At 47.1% G+C, this 17,913-nt stretch overlaps 1 pseudogene; it reads right to left on the reverse strand.

Annotated features, from left to right (window-relative positions):
* Positions 1-7,435: 7,435 nt before the first annotated feature.
* LOC136390118 (small nucleolar RNA U3) lies at positions 7,436-7,520 on the reverse strand (annotated as a pseudogene).
* Positions 7,521-17,913: the final 10,393 nt, after the last annotated feature.

Here is a 17,913-nt window from a genome sequence, read left to right on the forward strand (position 1 = left end):
AGGGTTTGAGTTCCACAAAAAAGCCTATAAAGCCCCTTTGCCTGAGCTCATAGACATAAGAGGTTGGCTATGATATCCCTTGAAATGGGTTAAGTCTGTAGGAAAATTCTGTCCTATAAATCATATTAGAAAAAATAGATTGTGAATTATGAATAGGTAGGAAACTAACTATACACAAAAGCACCTTTCAGCCTTCACTTAATTCATTACTTTACCTCCTTAGCCTTTTCATGTGGTAGAGTAGAGAAACTTTCCTTCTTGCATACCTGACCTGCAGGTGGTGGAACACTCTGAGACAAATAAAGTTAGAACTTAACTAGTATATGAATATAGTAGGCAAATAAAATTTGACTAGACAATAGGACCTTAGGTAAGGTAGAGTTATTAATACTGACCTTTTAGAAGCTTGTGCCAATATTGTTGTTGCTGCTCAAGTTATTGTATAACTACTTAGAATGACTTACCACCTGATTTATAGCTTATAGAAATGTACTAACCATTGCCTAGAAATATGTAACCATAGTGAAACAAAAACAATTATTAATCAATGTATTCTGTATACCATGTGATTTTAACTTAGTGTGTATGTATAAAAATAAAGCTATACTAGCCATTGGCAGAGATGCCTGGCAGTGAATGCTAAAGAATTCAGCTCTCTCACTCGTTTTGTGCTGACACCGTCTCTTCCTGTGGGACCCCTGGACTCCCCCTGGGGCTGGACCCCAACACCCCTGGTCCCCTCCCCTCTCCTCAAAGCTCTAATCTTTTGACTCCTCTGACCAGGTGGCACCACCACAAGCACTTCAACCTCCTCCTCCTCCTCCTGAAGATTCTGACCCTCCTTTTCTCCATCCAGCTGTTGATGCTGTCCATTCTTGTGCTTCCCCTCTTCCTCCCCTCTTTGCTGACCACTCCCTGTCACCTCGAAAAGCTTAAAAGGCAGAGTTGTCTATGAAGCTGTGTGAGTAAGTAATCTGTTTTGTCTCTTTGTCAGAAAATATCTCTAATATAATTTTAATTGAAACAAGTAAAGTGTGCTTATTTAAATTTTTAAATTTATAATTTGTATGTAAAATCTTTGTTTAATGTGCTTTGTTTGTAATTGTGCTGTTTCTAGGGCCTTAAACCAATAATTATCTGCCTCTTAAATCAAGGCTTACTCATCCCCATGGACTCTCTCCCTGCAATACCCACATGCTTCCTGTTTGAAAACCTTCAAGGGTTTATTGCCTCATACAAGACTTACACCTAATTAATGAGGTGGTAATTCCCCTCCATCCAGTAGTACCTAATCTCTACAGCAGGGGTCCCCAAACTTTTTACACAGGGGGCCAGTTCACTGTCCCTCAGACCATTGGAGGGCCGGACTATAAAAAAAAACTGAACAAATCCCTATGCACACTGCACATATCTTATTTTAAAGTAAAAAACAAAATGGGAACAAATACAATATTTAAAATAAAGAACAAGTAAATTTAACTCAACAAACTGACCAGTATTTCAATGGGAACTATGCTCCTCTCACTGACCACCAATGAAAGAGGTGCCCCTTCCGGAAGTGCTGCGAGGGCCGGATAAATGGCCTCAGGGGGCCGCATGTGGCCCGCCGGCCGTAGTTTGGGGACCCCTGCTCTACAGGTTACTGTCACACATTCCCTCAAATGCCACTCACTTCATGGTCCTAGACCTCAAGAATGCATTCTTTACCATTCCTCTACACCCTGACTCTTTTTTTTTTTTTTTTTGGTATGTCTCTGAAGCTGGAAATGGGGAGAGACAGTCAGACAGACACCCACATGCACCCGACCGGGATCCACCTGACATGCCCACCAGGGGTGACGCTCTGCCCACCAGGGGGCGATGCTCTGCCCCTCTGGGGCGTCGCTCTGTTGCGACCAGAGCCACTCTTGCGCCTGGGGCAGAGGCCAAGGAGCCATCCCCAGCGCCCGGGCCATCCTCGTTCCAATGGAGCCTTGCTGCAGGAGGGGAAGAGAGAGACAGAGAGGAAGGAGAGGGGGAGGGGTGGAGAAGCAGATGGGCGCTTCTCCTGTGTGCCCTGGCCGGGAATCGAACCCGGGACTTCTGCACGCCAGGCCGACGCTCTACCACTGAGCCAACCGGCCAGGGCTACACCCTGACTCTTACTTTCTGTTTGCCTTGGACTGACCTGGACACTAATATAACCCAGCAATTTATGTGGACTGTCTTACCCCAGGGGTTCAGAAACATCCCACACTTGTTTGGGCAGGCACTAGCTCAAGATTTAGCAGAATACAATCTCAAAACTAGTACTCTCTTATAATATGTAAATAACCTACTCCTCTGCAGCCCCTCCCTGCCTGCCTCAAGGAGACACACCACCACCCTTTTAATTTATTATTTTTTTTTTGTATTTTTCTGACCACCACCCTTTTTAACTTCCTCGCCATGAGGGGATATTGTGTCTTCTCTGCTAAGGCTCAACTTCACTCTTAGTCCATAGACTATCTGGGCATCACCTTAACCCCCACAACCTGAGGTCTCACCCTAGATCGAACTCAGACCCTCCGCAGTCTCCAACCACCACGAATCAAATCTTTTCTTTTCTCGGTCTAATAGGCTTCTTTAAACACTGAATTCCCAATTTTGCTCTCTTAGCCAAACCCCTCAACAATATCTCCTGAGCATGGCTTTTAAGGTCTATAATAACCAAGAGGAACAGGAAAAGGCAGACAGCCCCAAAGAGATCAGGCAAAATACCAGCTCTTGGCGGTTAAAGTCTCTTAAAGTCTTTAGAGACTCTTAAAGTCTCCAATGCCCCTAAAGGGCCTTGTAAGACTCTACCAGAGTCCTGCTTTAAGTGTGGAAAAGAAGGTCATTGGGCACAAAGCCTGTCCAGCTCCTCAGCCCCACCAGGGCCTTGTCCTCACTGTGGGAAAAAGGGACACTGGAAGGTAGACGGCCCCCTCGCTCCTCTCAGGGAGGGTTCAGTCTCTTCTAGCCCTGCCCCAGCCACCTGTGACCTATCACCATCAAAGAGCCTAGGGTAGCCATCCAAGTAGCAGGTAGGCCGATCTCATTTCTTATAGACACGGGGGCCACTCACTCTGCCTTGCCCAAATATTCGGGTCCTGCTCATCCCTTAAAGATCTCTGTTGTGGGTGTTGATGGTCCTATTTCCTCCCTATTGGCCACGGATCCACTGCCTTGTCTAATAGATGGTGTCTCCTTTGCACACTCTTTTTCCTCCTGCCTCGATGCCCTACGCCTAGTTTAGGCCAGAATCTACTCTCCAATTTCACAGTCTCTCTCTCCTTTCACCTTCTGTCCTCAGAGTCGGCCCTGTTATTGCTTCTCGGCCAGCCAGATTTATCCAATTCTGTTATAAATTTACCTCTACCACCCAGCATAGTGTATCCCAAGGTTCTCCTCACCACCCCCATGGCGGCAATACTCCAGGGAAAGGCCCCCTAGTTTCATGTACCCAGGTTAAAGAAAACGGAAGCTCCATCTCCACACATGCCTATGGATGACCTTCCAGTCAACCTGAATCATCACCCAGATACGCCTGCTCCCCCTTAGGGCCCACCAAGGTCAGTCTGACGAAAATCCCAGAAGAGCCCTGGCCAGTTGGCTCAGTGGTAGAGCGTCGGCCTAGCGTGTGGAGGACCCAGGTTCGATTCCCGGCCAGGGCACACAGGAGAAGCGCCCATTTGCTTCTCTACCCCTCCGCCGCGCCTTCCTCTCTGTCTCTCTCTTCCCCTCCCGCAGCCAAGGCTCCATTGGAGCAAAGATGGCCCGGGCGTTGGGGATGGCTCTGTGACCTCTGCCTCAGGCGCTAGAGTGGCTCTGGTTGCGACATGGCGACGCCCAGGATGGGCAGAGCATCGCCCCCTGGTGGGCAGAGTGTTGCCCCCTGGTGGGCGTGCTGGGTGGATCCCGGTAGGGCACATGCGGGAGTCTGTCTGACTGTCTCTCCCTGTTTCCAGCTTCAGAAAAATGAAAAAAAAAAAAAAAAGAAAGAAAGAAAATCCCAGAAGAACAGCCTGAGCCGTGAGTAACTATGATTACCCTTTAATAACAGACAGGATGGAGATTCCAGCTTGTTCTATACTTTCTTATCTCCTTACCCTTAAAGGCACACTCTGCCCCCATACACTCCCTCTTAAAATCCTCTCATCTAAAAAAACTCTCTTAATCTTAATTAAAATCTCATAATCAAGACTAACTCCTCCTATACAGCCAACTGCTAAATATGTCTGTTCATATCATCTTCAACTTACTCAACTCTCCCTATTCCTCTTAATAATATCATCTCCTTCACATCACACCACTCTTATGTATAAAATTCAGAAAGGGGCCACCTGCTGTGAGAGAGCCAGCACTCTCAGAGGAGATTACCCACCTCCGCTGCAAACTGAGCAAACAAGCTCTACTAACCCTACTGTTCCCAGCTTGATGAGCTCCTTCCACGACCCTTCCCAACTGCAGACTCACACCTATCAATGCTCCCGGGGAATCAGGTTTACAAGAGAACACAGGGGGAAAAAACCCTCCAGCCCACCTGGATAGACCCTTATGCAGTTATCTTGTCCACCCCCACCGCTGTCAAATAGAAGGGGATTCACACTGGACTCGTCTCTCTCACATCAAACCATACATACACAACACTTCTAAAACCTGCATCTCCACGGCAACAGGTCCTCTGTCCCTGAAAATCTCCACATGTCCTCCTATTCAAGAGGAGCCAGACCAGCACGTCTCATGAGGCTCATCCAGGAGACCATGTATCACCATGTCACCCTGTCCAATCGGCACTCACAGCAAGCATTTCACCATTATCACCTCCCAAGGTTTTTTTACTTCCTCACTCAGGTTTTCGAAGACATCACCTGGTTCAGACCTCACAGCACGGAGATTGACGACACTTCTTAACTGGATGCGGGACCTGGTTTGACAAGGTTCTCTTCTTGAATTTTCTCCAGAAGGAACAGCAGCTTTCCAAATTTTTCTTCTCTTTCTCCTAGTCACCCCTCACCTCACATTGAGAATCCAATCCCTCAAAACTCTTCACTATACCTATTATTAGCTATCGTAAAACTCCACATGCCCACCCCTCAAAGTCAGGAAAGTAAAAACCAACCATATATTTGGACATTTTTGCTCAGGAAACCTATAAATGTCATGGGCAAAGTAAAACTGAATATATTGCCCAGGCAAACTGCTCCCCCGCCGGATGCAATGCCCCAGTTACCCTCAGTGCCTCCACCAGCAGCACAGGCAGCTTATGAGGGTCAGGATCCATGGACCATGCTCTCTGTTTCCTCCATGAGCAAAACGAAGCAGGATGCAGGACCCAGTCAGACCGATGTGAGGGGTATCCCGATGGCCCAACGGGGCATCCACCATACTTCTGTAAATATGGTTCCTGGGAACACAATAAACCCTCGCGCCTAACTATTCTGGATCCCTGGGGCCAAAGGTGGGAAAAAGGAGTAACGGGTAGATTCTATGAAGGAATACACAGCACCCAAGCATCGGGCACACTCACCATATTCCGAAAACTTACAAGAACACGGACCCCTTCGGAGGACCTTAAAGTCCTAACCAACACAATCCTAGGCCAGGAAGAGGCCCTAGAAGCTCAACTCTCCACCCCACTAACAACGAATTCCTTCTCCTGGTTAGGGCTAATTCGGCAAGGTGCCAGACAGAGTCTTTAATCTAACATATGTAGGGAACATTTCTAACTGCTTCCTATGTGCCTTCTTGAATCGCCCCCCTTTGACGGCAGTCTTAATAACACAGCTGTTAACCACTACTACCAGGTCCCTAGAGTGTGTGCGCGCGCCGTGGTCTTCCGCAAACCGAGGATGAATGCGCAGAACCACGGCCGGCCAGCGGGTCACCGTGGCTACCCCTGTCCCTGTGGGGAAGGGGAGTCCGTGGTTAGACCCCATGGTGACCCTCGGGGCTGGGCAGAGTGGCGGCAGGGCAAGGACAGGGCCAGAGCCGTTCATCCTCTCAAATTGGACCTGACATTCCACTGTGGTCCATGCCAGCTGCTCACTGAGAGGCAGTGTTAAATACTTATTGTTTTAATAAACATAGAAAAATAAATTGTGGAAATACGAATAGGAAAACGTGTAAATGGTTGAAATAAATGAAAAGTGAAACTAAAAATAGTTACACACGGTGGGGGGAGGGGGGAGGGAACAGCCTGCCAGAGTACAAAGTGATGAGTCAATCCTGACCAGAGCAGGCAGGGGCACAGTGATTAGAGCCTGGGACTGGGACAAGGAGGAGGCAGATTTGAAACTGTGAGGTCGCTGGCTTGAGATTGGGATCAGGACCCCAAATGACCTCATGGTCACAAGGTTGAGCCCAAAAGTCTCTGGATTGAGTGCAAGGTCACTGACCTGATCAAGGGGTGACTAGCTCCGCTGAACCCCCCCCCCACAAGGCACATATGAGAAAGCAATCAATGAACAACTAAGGTGCCTCAAAGCAGAATGGATGCTTCTCATCTCTCTCCCTGTCTGTCCCTATCTGTCCCTGCTCTGTCTCTCTCTTTGTCTCTGTCACATACACAAAAAAAAAAATTGAACCCTTTCAATAGCCAGATGTTTACGTGCTTTGTGATCACCATACGGTGAGAGGTGCTGCGTGTGAAGTGTTACAGTAATATAATGTTATAGTAATTAAATACATAGAAATACAGAAAAATATAGAAGATATATAGAAATAAGTTAGGATATAATATTAAAAGCCATTAAGGCAAATGAATAAGGCTGTGCCCTCTGGGTGGGAGCTAATCTAGTGTGTAGGGATATGATAGACAAGACCTTGTCCTTAGCTCAGGGCCCAGTTAGTGCGTGTGTGAAATTATATAGATAAAAAGAGCTCCCTGCGAGAAATTCCCCAAAAGTAGCTTGATGTGATAATCCTGTAGAGTAACACCTGTTACAAGGCGTATGCCAGAAAGGGTACCAAAGCTGAGGGGTCCACGCAGCTCTGACCAAGGACAGCTGAGAGGAGCACACTGATGGGGCCCCTTAAGCTGTCCCCAGGCAGCCGTAGGATCTGTGAGTAATAAACTGCCTGTGTGATTCCTGCAACTAACTTGTGTGCTGGTCATGTCCTTCCTCCAGTGGCAGTTGGTCTCGGCACTGATAAGTAGAATCCTCACAGCTGCCTCAAGAGTAGTCTCAAAGAGGCCGCCAGCCCTGCTGGTAAGCAGGAGTGTCCCACTGCATGGGGACATCGAATCAGGGACGCCTGATAGACGTAGAGCTTGGACTCTACTGGGACAACTGGTATAGTTGGCCTTCAGCCTTAAAGAGACCATTTCAGTTGGAAATTTCTGGCATAAAACCAGAGGGCAGAAGTGAAGGGAAATTTGTAAACTCCATATAGTTTAGTGGCCATCCTCCGAATCCTGAGAGAAACCTCTTCCATCTCCAGGTATGACCTCATCGAGAGTGTATACCGACCGGCCAATAGTAACAAACTATAGAAATGATCCCTGAAAGTATAGTCTTTCCGGCCAATAGTAAGAGGCAAAAATTTGTTCTTCCATCTCCAGGTCTGACCTAGTCAGGGTGTATGCTGACCAGCCTATGCTAAGGAGAGAGAATGCCCCAAGGTGGACTCAGCAGATGGTTGACACTCTTGAAAGGCAACTCTGAGAAAACTGTTCTGAAGCCCACAGACTATAAAAAATATTATAAAAGGATCTACAAAATAAACTCTGGAGCAAATTCATGAAAATATTATATTGCTTAAAGCTAAAACTAACTAAAGGCCTAAGAGAGTGCTGGAGGAAGTATAGAGTAGAAACTAGTTTCAGATCCACATCCTAACCCAAAATAGTTTTACCCATTCGGGAGACACAAAGTAGAAATTCATATTAAGAAGGAAAATGGAAAAGATTAGAACTTTCTTTTTTTTTTTTTTAGACAGAGACAGAGTCAGAGAGAGGGACAGACAGGGACAAACAGTAATGGAGAGAAATGAGAAGCATCAATTCTTTGTTGTGGCACTTTAGTTGTTCATTGATTGCTTTCTCATATGAGTCTTGACTGGGGGGGCTCCAGCAGAACAAGTGGCCCCTTGCTGAATTCAGCCAGTGACCTTTGGGCTCAATCCAGTGACCTTGGGCTCAAGCCAGCAACTCTGAGGTCATGTCTATGATCCCACACGCAAGCCAACAACCTTGGGGTTTCAAACCTGGGTCCTCAGCATCCCCGGTCTATGGTCTATCCATTGCGCCACCGCCTGGTCAGGCTCGAGCTAAATTATTTTTTAATGTCAAACTAAAACTTTAAGTCTTGAGTCCCCCCCCCCCCCCCCCCCCGTCTGATAGAGCATCTATGTGAAATGCTGAGGTCACAGGTCAAAACCCCAAGCTTGCCCGGTCAAGGCACACATGAGAAGCAATTAATGAGCCACTGAAGTGAAGCAACTATGATCTCGCTCCCTTTCTCTCGAGGCAATAAGTAAAATATTTTTTAAAAATTCACCTAGAGGCCATGGCTGGTTGGCTCAGTGTTAGAGTGTCAGCCCAGCATATGGAAGTCCCAGGCTCAATTCCTGACCAGAGCACACAGGAGAAGTGCCCATCTGCTTCTCCACCCCTCCCCCTCTCCTTCCTCTCTGTCTCTCTCTTCCCCTCCCGCAGCCAAGGCTCCATTGAAGCAAAGTTGGCCCGGGCGCTGAGGACAGCTCCATGACCTCTGCCTCAGGCACTAAAATGGCTCCATCCAATTGCAAAGGAGCAACAGATGGGCAGAGCATCGCCCCCTGGTGGGTATGCCGGGTGAATCCCGGTTGGGCACATGCGGGAGTCTGTCTGTCTGCCTCCTTGCTTCTCACTTCAGAAAAATACAAGAAAATACAAAATAAAAAAATTCACCTAGACTCTGCAAACATACAAAAGTACATGAAAACAATTTAACCCTTCCCCTCCTCTGCCTGTCCCAACTCATATCTAACTACCAGCCTGCCTAACCTAATTGAAGGACTCAAGGTCAAATACTCTCAGTTGGCAAATTTACACCCCAAAATAGGACACTCAAGTTACTGTGAACTGATTCCCCATCTACAGAGAACAGGTGTGTAGCCACCTAAGGGTTAGAGGCATCCGTGCCGGTGTCTGGGTTGTTTTACACCGTTCTGAGTCAGGTGGGTGTTAGGCCGGCCGGAGGAGAGACAGGCCTGCTGCATCATATGAGAACTTTGTTTACGCATCTGAGAAACAGAGGGGCTGACACCCTGGTGAGTCAGCTCAGAGCTGCAGGAGGGGGTGTCTGATGGGGGGTTGCTGCAGGCATTTGCTGGCACGGGGTTGGTGCACCTGGACATGCTCAGATCAGCGCATCCAGGTTTGTGGCCTTGGTCACAGACTGTCTCCCTTTCCCAACCCCTCAGGCCCCTCCCTAAGACCCTGTCCAAGGACACTTCCCAGAACCTTCCCAGGGTGGGGGGAGTTGCTTGTAGGTAGGGGGAGTTTGGAGGAGGGAGGTGCTTAATGAAGACTTTGCCCAGCTGGGAGGTTGGGTGAGACATATTTGAGTTTTAAAGGGACCTGGAGTTTACAGGAATCCTGGACCCCAACCTAACAGAGGGAAGCCTGTTACTCTGTCCCTGAGGCTCTCAGTGAGGTGACTAATGAGGAGAAAGGATGGTTAGCAAACGTTTGGTTGGTCTCAAGATTCGTTCCCTCTTGTGGAGGGTCATTGGGAATCATTGTTTTCTCATTGGGTTCAGAATCTGGCTCATTTAGTTCTAAATGCATTTCACCTTCTGGAGAAAGGATGTGTGCGCACCACTGATATCAGAAAAACCCTTGCCTGACCTGGTGGTGGCACAGTGGATAGAGCATTAGACTGGGACACAGAGGACCCTAGTTCGAAACCCCAAGGTCGCTGGCATGAGCACAGGCTCCCAGCTTGAGTGAGGGGTCACTGGCTTGAGTGTGGGATTATAGACATGACCCCATGGTCGCTGGCTTGAGACTAAACGTTGATGGCTTGAGCAAGGGGTCACTGGCTCTGCTGTAGCTCCACACCCCCACCCATACCCCTGGTCAAGGCACATATGAGAAAGCAATCAGTGAACAACTAAAGTACTGCAAAGGAAAATTGATGCTTCTCATCTCTCTCCCTTTCTGTCAGTCTGTCCCTAACTGTCCCTCTCTGGACTCTTTGTCTCTATCCAAAAAAAAAAAAAAAAAGGAAAGAAAGAAAAGAAAAAAAAAAGAAAAACCTTGCTTTATCAGGTTGAATCAGGGCACATTTGGTTAACCACAACTGTATATTGTACCAGAGCATCCCCTCATTTGTAGGGAACAGCTTCTGATGAAAAACTAATCAAGTAGCCCCAGAAACTACAAGGGCTTAGTGGCTTCCCCTTTTATATTAATAATAACGCAGTCTCTCCAAAACTCTCAGTGAAAAGGGGAAATGCTGCCCTGGCCACATAGCTCAGTTGGTTGGAGCATCTTCCCGTAGCACAGAATAAATAAATAAATAAATAAATAAATAAATAAATAAATAAATAAAAAGAAAAGCACGGGAGGGGAAATGCCCTCAGATCGACCACATCTTCCTATTTGTTCTCTTTCTCAATCTTATTTCAGTTTTCTGCGTTCTTTCTACAATGAGGAGACTCCTCTTCAGTGGTTTTCCCAGCAGATCCTGTTTAGTCATTGCTGTTTTGTCCCCAGAAAGCAGTCACTGTATTAATTGGAATAGGTCAGAATAGACAGGACTGTATTCCCCCAACAGTGAAATTAAGTTCCTTTGCAGACTGTCAGGGTCCCTGAGAAAGGCAGGGATTCTTCAGATGGGTCTCTTATTCAGCAGCAGTCTAAGGAATGTATGACCAATGCTGTTACCCTTGGCCTGAGACAGCTTTTTCTCTTTTTTTCTATTCTGAGTTTAATTTTAGAGATGGCTTTTGAAATTCTGCATGCAAAAAAATTGCTTTAGGCATCAGAAGAGCTTCATTTTGGTCGTCCTAAGTTGGAAATGTTACAGGACAGGGGACCCGGCCTCCGGGTCTATGCAGGGCCAGCCGGTCGTGTGAGGGTTCTCGACTTTGTGCAGGGTAGGGCCCGGGGCCACAGCCATCGCTGCCAGGCAGGTGCAGGTTCCCCTTAGATTCAGGCAGACGGTAAAGAAACAGTGGAGCCAAAAAACAGTGGGCCATTCCTTTATTCTAGTCTCGCACCAGGGGACAAGAGACACCCACAAGGAAAACACACTTCCCTCTTCATTCAGAGCTCCCAGAGCTGCTGACACATCCGGTTCCACAACCAGGAGGATCTTCTCCGGTTCCTCCTAGAATCAAGGGCCCCACCAGTCCCACAGCCCCTCACCTCTGGTTCCCCATCTGCCAACGTGGCTTCTTACTCTGCAACACTGGCTTCTCTTTCTTCAGCCAAAACATGGCTTCTCTCCCTCTCCTCCTTCTTCTCTCCTCTTGTAACTTTTCCTGCGGGAAAGCCTCTCCTCCAGCAACATTAGCATAACCGTGGCCCTTCCCAACCAGGAAGGTCAGTAGCAATTTCAAAGGTTACACACCTGGCGCTGCCAGCGCCATTTTCTAACACTAAAAGTGAGCAAAGTCAAAAATGATATTTTATAAACTCGTTTACCCCATGTGTCGGAAGAAGCTCACAACAAGAGTCCAGGTGACCTTGAGAGGAAGTTCATTAAGGCTGTGTTGGAATCCATGGGAGTCCGAAAAGACCAGAGTAACAGACTTTATTGAACGGAAGAAAGGAACCCTGCCAGGCACTTTTCCGGGGAGAAGGGCACCAGTACAAGCTAGGGGGAAAAATTTATAGGGTAAGGAAGAATCTCGAGCAAGTGGGTGTTAAATCAAAAGTCCTGGTAAGTCCAGAATGCCCCTCCTTGGGGCGGCTTGCCAGCTTCTTGGAATTCCTCTGTCTCAGGGGTGATAGTCCTGTAAGTAAGGGTGAGGTCTGACAGATAAGCGGAACATCAAGAAAGCAGTTTGGAATTCCTGGTAAATTCACATATTTATCATTTCTCAACTCTGTGGTTACATATAAAAGAAAGGCAGTTATTAATTTTATAATATACGGTAAGGGGTAATGAGGAGTAAGAGGAGAAAAAAATTGGAAAATTATTGCTTCTTCTGGAGAGAACTCGAGAAGGGAACCTTGCCAAACCAAGTCCCTCATCCAGTTAAGGAGGTCGTCAATTTCCGTGCTGTGAGGTCTGAATTGGGTGATATTTTTGAAAACCTGAGTACGGAAGTAAAAAAATCTTACAAGGTAATAATTTTTAGTTGCTTGCTGTGAGTGCCAATTGAACAGGGTGACATGGTGATACATGGTCTCCTGGATGAGCCTCATGAGACGTGCTAGTCTGGTTCCTCTCGAATGGGAGGACATGTGGAGATTTTTAGAGACAGGGAACCTGTTGGTGTAAGTTTTTAGAAGGACTGAATATGTGATTTAAAAGAAAGGGGGTTTGGAGAACATTCAGGAGGGAACTTCTCGGTCTGAGGGGCGGCTTCTTCCTGCTGTCATCCCTACCTATTTGATATTTCCCTCATGAAGTTCTCCTTGGGGTACTGGGGAATAGGAGTGTAGGAGCATTTGATTGTAGGTAATCCTAGAGATTTCTCTTATCCGGGCCTATATGAACTTGATAAAGAAGGGGGCAAGTATTTGGATAAGGAGGGTTGTATAGCGGGGGTGAAAGTTCTTCCACGGTAAAGTTAGAGATATTTTTTCCTGGCAGTCCTGGAGAGAGCAGTTAGCTTGAGCTAAAAGAAATGTTTCATGTCCATTTGTAGGCTCTTCTTCAGCCAAGAAGACCCAGTGATCTTGTCCCCTTACTATGTGAAGGGTAAAAAGACTGAGAAACATTAAGAGGTGAATGCTATTCATTCTCCTAGTTCTTCAAGGATATGGGAGAGCTTTAGGGTTAGAGGATCTGTAGGGGTTGAAAGATAGGTTTTAGGAGGTTTGCTGATATAGGGTTTCAGATTTTTCTGTTTTGTGAGGGCAGGTTTCAGGGTTGGTGTGTAGGGTTAGGTAGATTTTTCCAATTTTCTGATTGGTGAAGGTCTGCATGCGGTTCTGAAAGAAACTAGTAAACGAACGTAAGAGGCAGGGTCCAAAAGTTAGAAAAATAAATAGGAGAGTGAGTGGACCAATGAAAGGCAATAGTCAAGACACCCAGTTTGTGTGAAACTACTGATTCCATGTCTACAAATTCGCTGGGATTCAGAGAAAGAGAGAGAGAGAGAGAGAGAGAGAGAGAGAGTAGGAATAAGACAGGGCAGTGGCCAATCCCTCTTCCCCAGACCTATTTTTATAGAGATTTCTAAAGCAACAAGAAGAGGGATTACCTGTACAGCTTGTTTGGTTCTTAGATTGATGGGTAATGTACTGGGAATAAAAAGAGACTCATGGGCCTGACCTGTGGTGGTGCAGTGGATAAAGCATCAACCTGGAATGCTGAGGTTGCCAGTTCGAAACCTTGGGCTTGCCTGGTCAAGGCACATATGGGAGTTGATGCTTCCTGCTCCTCCCCCTTGTCTCTCTCTCTCTCTCTCTCTCTCACTCCTCTCTCTCTAAAAATCAATAAAAAAAAATTAAAAAAAAAAGAGACTCATGGGGTAGGATTAGGTTGATATTTGGGGTGAGATCGATTAGGGAAAAGGTTTCTGTCCAATTAGTAGGGAAACACATATGGGTGTTATGCCGTTTTTCTACTTTAGCAGCAGTGGGAGTTGTCAGGATCACGGTGTGTGGACTTGTCCATGTGAAAGTCAGTCCTTGGGTGATGTACTGCTAGAAGCACCTCTTGGATAATCTTTAACAGTTTACTGAGTAACCTGTAAATCCTGCAAGTACTTAGGGAAAGGGTGGTTACATTTCTACACTTTGAAGTTAGAGTTTAAGTCCTAGTGACCACTGCTTCCAGCTGGAATTAGCAGCAGGTCCCAGCCTACAACAGGCATGGGGCATTGAGACAAGAGGAATAATGGAGACACTATAAATAAAGCAGCAAAATCAGACTGTCAATACCCACAGTAAAGATCTTTGAGGAATAAAAAAACTCAAATATTCAGGCAAGGCATAGTAGATAGCCCTTGTGTTTACAAAAAAATGAGATTAGTTTATCTGCTACTTGGGAGAAATACCTTAGGCTCCTGAACGATGTCCTTGGGCTTTCAGTGGCAATTCCCAGCATGCTGGACAAGGTCAAGTCACAGGTAGCTGGAGCAGGGCTAGAAGAGACTGAACCCTCCCTCCATGGAGCAAGGGGGCAGCTTACCTTCTCATGTCCCCCTTTCCACAGCACAGATGTGTAAACCAGTGGGACCGGGAAGCCTGGCAGGCTTCAGTTCAATGACCTTTCTTTACTATCTAAAGCAGGGCCTTGATGCAATTCTATGAAGCCCTTTAGGGTACCGGAGCCTTTAAGAGTGTATGCCAAAAGCTGGTATTTCCTGACTTCTTTTGGGCCTTTGTAAAGCCAGTATTCATGGCCAGGGCCACCATCACAGCCGCCCGGCCCATGCAGGTTCGCATTGGATTCAGACAATTGGTAAAGAAACAAAGGAACCAAAAGCTGGTGGGCCATCATTTTTAATCCTAGTTTGCACCCGGCGGGCAAGTAAAAACACACACTGAGCTCCAAAACCCACTCACACTCAGTGCTCACAAAGCTACTGACTTATCCGAGTTTCCTAGAATCAAAGGTTTCTAGCTCACCAGACTTATTCACCTCTGTTCCCCATCTCCTTCCTTCTCCCTGCACAAACTCTGCACAAACTCGCTTCTCACTCAACACTCTGCCATCTTGGCTGCTTCTCCTGGCCTCTTCCACGTGGCCTTTCTCTGCTCTCTAATACTAATCTCAGGAACTAAGAGAACAAGCTCCCATTCTGCCCCCATTTTATAGTGTAGAAATCCAAACCTTTAATCCAGTATACAAAATAGGGAAGTCTCTAATACAAAGTCACTTATCTGGGGTATAATGGGATTGCACCACCCCACATCAAAAAGGGTGGGAAAGGCTTAATCCCAAAAACCAAGCCCCAGGCTCCAAGGATCCTGCCTGCCCACAGCCCACCCCCAACACACATTAATATCACCTGGGCGACAGCTTCCACATGGGCAGCGTCATCTTTAACAAAGTGAGCATAATATATTTCATCTGCCCAACAGTCTTATTTGCCTTTTCTGTTACTTCCTTGGTCATTATGGACTTTAAAAGCCATACTCAGGAGATCTCACTGAGGGGCTTGTCTAAGAGAGAAAAATTGGGAATTCAGTATCTAAAGAAGCCTATTAGACAGAGGAAAGAAAAGACTTGATCTGCGATGGTAGGTGGTTGGAGACAGCAGAGGGTCTGAGTTTGATCTAGGGTGAGACCTCAAGTGGTGGGGGCTAAAGTGATGCCCAGATAGACTATGGACTAAGAGTGAAGTTGAGCCTTAGCAGAGAAGACATGATATCCCTTCACAGTGAGGAAGTTAAGAAGGGTGGCGGTGTGTCTCCTTGAGGCAGGCAGGGAGGGGCTGTAGAGGAGTAGGTCATCTACATATTATCATATAAGAGAGGACTAGTTTTGAGATCGCATGCTGCTTAATCCTGAACTAGTGCCTGCCCAAACAGGTGTGGGCTGTTTTTGATGCCCTGGGGTAAGACAGTCCGTGTAAGTTGCTAGGTTGCATTAGTGCCTGGGTCAGTCCATGTGAATGCAAACAGAAAGTAAGAGTCAGTGTGTAGGAATGTTAAAGAAGGCATTCTTGAAGTGAGTGGTGTTTGAGGGAATGTGTGACAGTAACCTGTAGAGATTAGGGACTACTGGATGGAGGAGAATTACCGCTTCATTGATTAGGTGTAAGTCTTGTACGAGGTGATAAGCCCCTGAAGGTTTTCGAACAGGAAGGATGGGGGTATTGCAGGGAGAGTCCGTGGGGATGAGTAAACCTTGATTTAAGAGGCAGGTAATTATTGGTTTAAGGCCTTGGAAACAGGCACAATTACACATTAAACGAAGACTTCACATATTATGAATTAAGAAATTTAAATAAGCGTGCTTTACTTGTTTCAATTAAATTTATACTAGAGGTATTTTCTGACAAAGTGGCAAGACAGATTACTTATTCACACAGCTTAAAAGACAACTTTGTTTTTTTAAGCTTTTTGAGATGGCAGAGAGTTGTCAGCATAGAGGGGAGGAAGAGAGAAAGCAGACGGATGGACAGCGTCAACAGCTGGATGGAAAGAAGGAGGGTCAGAATCTGCAGGAGGAGGAGGTGGTAGCGCCACGTGGTCAGAGTATTCAAAGAGGATTTAGAGCTCCGAGGAGAAGGGAGGGGGCGAGGAGGAAAGAGGCACAGTCACAGTTTGTAGGAGGGAGGAGGGGTCAGAGAAGAGACAGACAGAACTGCAGTTTGTAAGGAAGGAGGAGGGGTCGGAGAGGAGCCAGGCACCACAGCCAGAGCCACAGCTTCTAAGGAAGGGGGAGGGGATGAAGAACACAGTGGAGAAGGGAGGGTTCCCTGCCAGCAGGGGAGGAGAAAGAGAGACTGGTATTTGCAGGTGAATGAGAAAACAGGATCCTGTGAAGGGAGGGGGCTCTTGGAGTGAAGAGACTCGAGCGAAAGAGGTTTGCAGAGGGACCAGAGAGGGGTCCCGAGAAAGGGGTGCCCCGGGGGTCAGGCAGGACGGAGAGAGAGTTAGGAGTCTGCAGAGAAGGAAAGATTGAGACCAGAGGTTTTAGGTGAGGTTTGGGCAAATCAGCCTGTGTGTAGAACAAGCAGCACAGAAATTAAGGACAGGAGTGAAAGTAGAAGGAACCCTGCACGTAAGGAATCTCTGATGCCCTCCCCATCCAGTGGCAAAAGTTGTCAAGGTCTCTGAGAATATTGTAATCGAATGTCCTGTTTTCAGGCCAGTGGGAGTCATTGTCTAATTTGTATTGGGCCACACCGTGTTACAGAATAAAATGAGTTGGGGTTTTTTTGCTTAAGTTCAGAGAGGCCCAACTTAGTGAGGTTTTTTTATGAGACATCCTAGAGGGATCTGGTCAGAAGGCTTAGACTCTGAGAGCCCATTGTGGAGACAGGTGAGCAAGAGGAGGCGTCCCCACCTTTTGTCACTGTCCCAAGAGGAGAAAATCTCCGTGTGGGGGAGTCGTCCCTAAAGAGGTCGTCACCACCTGTCAGGGAGCTCTGAGGACAAGAAGTCCAAGAAAGTGGAGAGGTTTGGCTAGGCGCCTAGTCTTCCGTGCAGCCCACTGAGACTGAAAGTCAAACCCCTCAAAGCGTGAGGCGTGTCAGAGAAAACCGTCTGACCAGAGAAAATTTGATGGAAAAGAGAAGCCAACCGGGGAAGGGGAAGGAGAAACTCCTTACCTTTCTGGTCCAGCAGGGATTCAGGACAGGATTAGACTGCCGGGCAATCGACCTACAATTCCACGTCCAAACAGAATCAGGGAGTAAGCCCGGGACGAGCTGCCGCTGCCCATTGCTTCTCTGGTTGTAAGTTTGGATGGCAAAGAGGGATCATCCAGGGAGTTAGTACCCTGTCCTGGGTTTCGGCACCAAATGTTGAATCCGTGGGAGTCCGAAAAAGACCAGAGTAACAGGCTTTATTGAAAGGAAGAGAGGAACCCTGCCGGGCACTTCTTCTGGGGAGAACAGCGCCGGTTACAGACTAGGGGCGAGTTATATAGTGTTTGGGAGAGCCTGAGGGGATACTGAGGCAAAAGTCCTGGTATGTCTGGAATGCTCTTCCTTGGGGGGGCTTGCCAGCTTCTTGGAATTCCTCTGTCTCAGGGGCGATAGTCCAGGAAGGGTGAGGTCTGACAGATGAGCGGAACATCAAGAGGGCAATTTGGAATTCCCGTATCTATCAAGGATAAAAAAAAAAAG

The sequence above is a fragment of the Saccopteryx leptura genome, chromosome 1 (genome assembly GCF_036850995.1).
Source record: "Saccopteryx leptura isolate mSacLep1 chromosome 1, mSacLep1_pri_phased_curated, whole genome shotgun sequence".
NCBI lineage: Eukaryota > Metazoa > Chordata > Mammalia > Chiroptera > Emballonuridae > Saccopteryx > Saccopteryx leptura.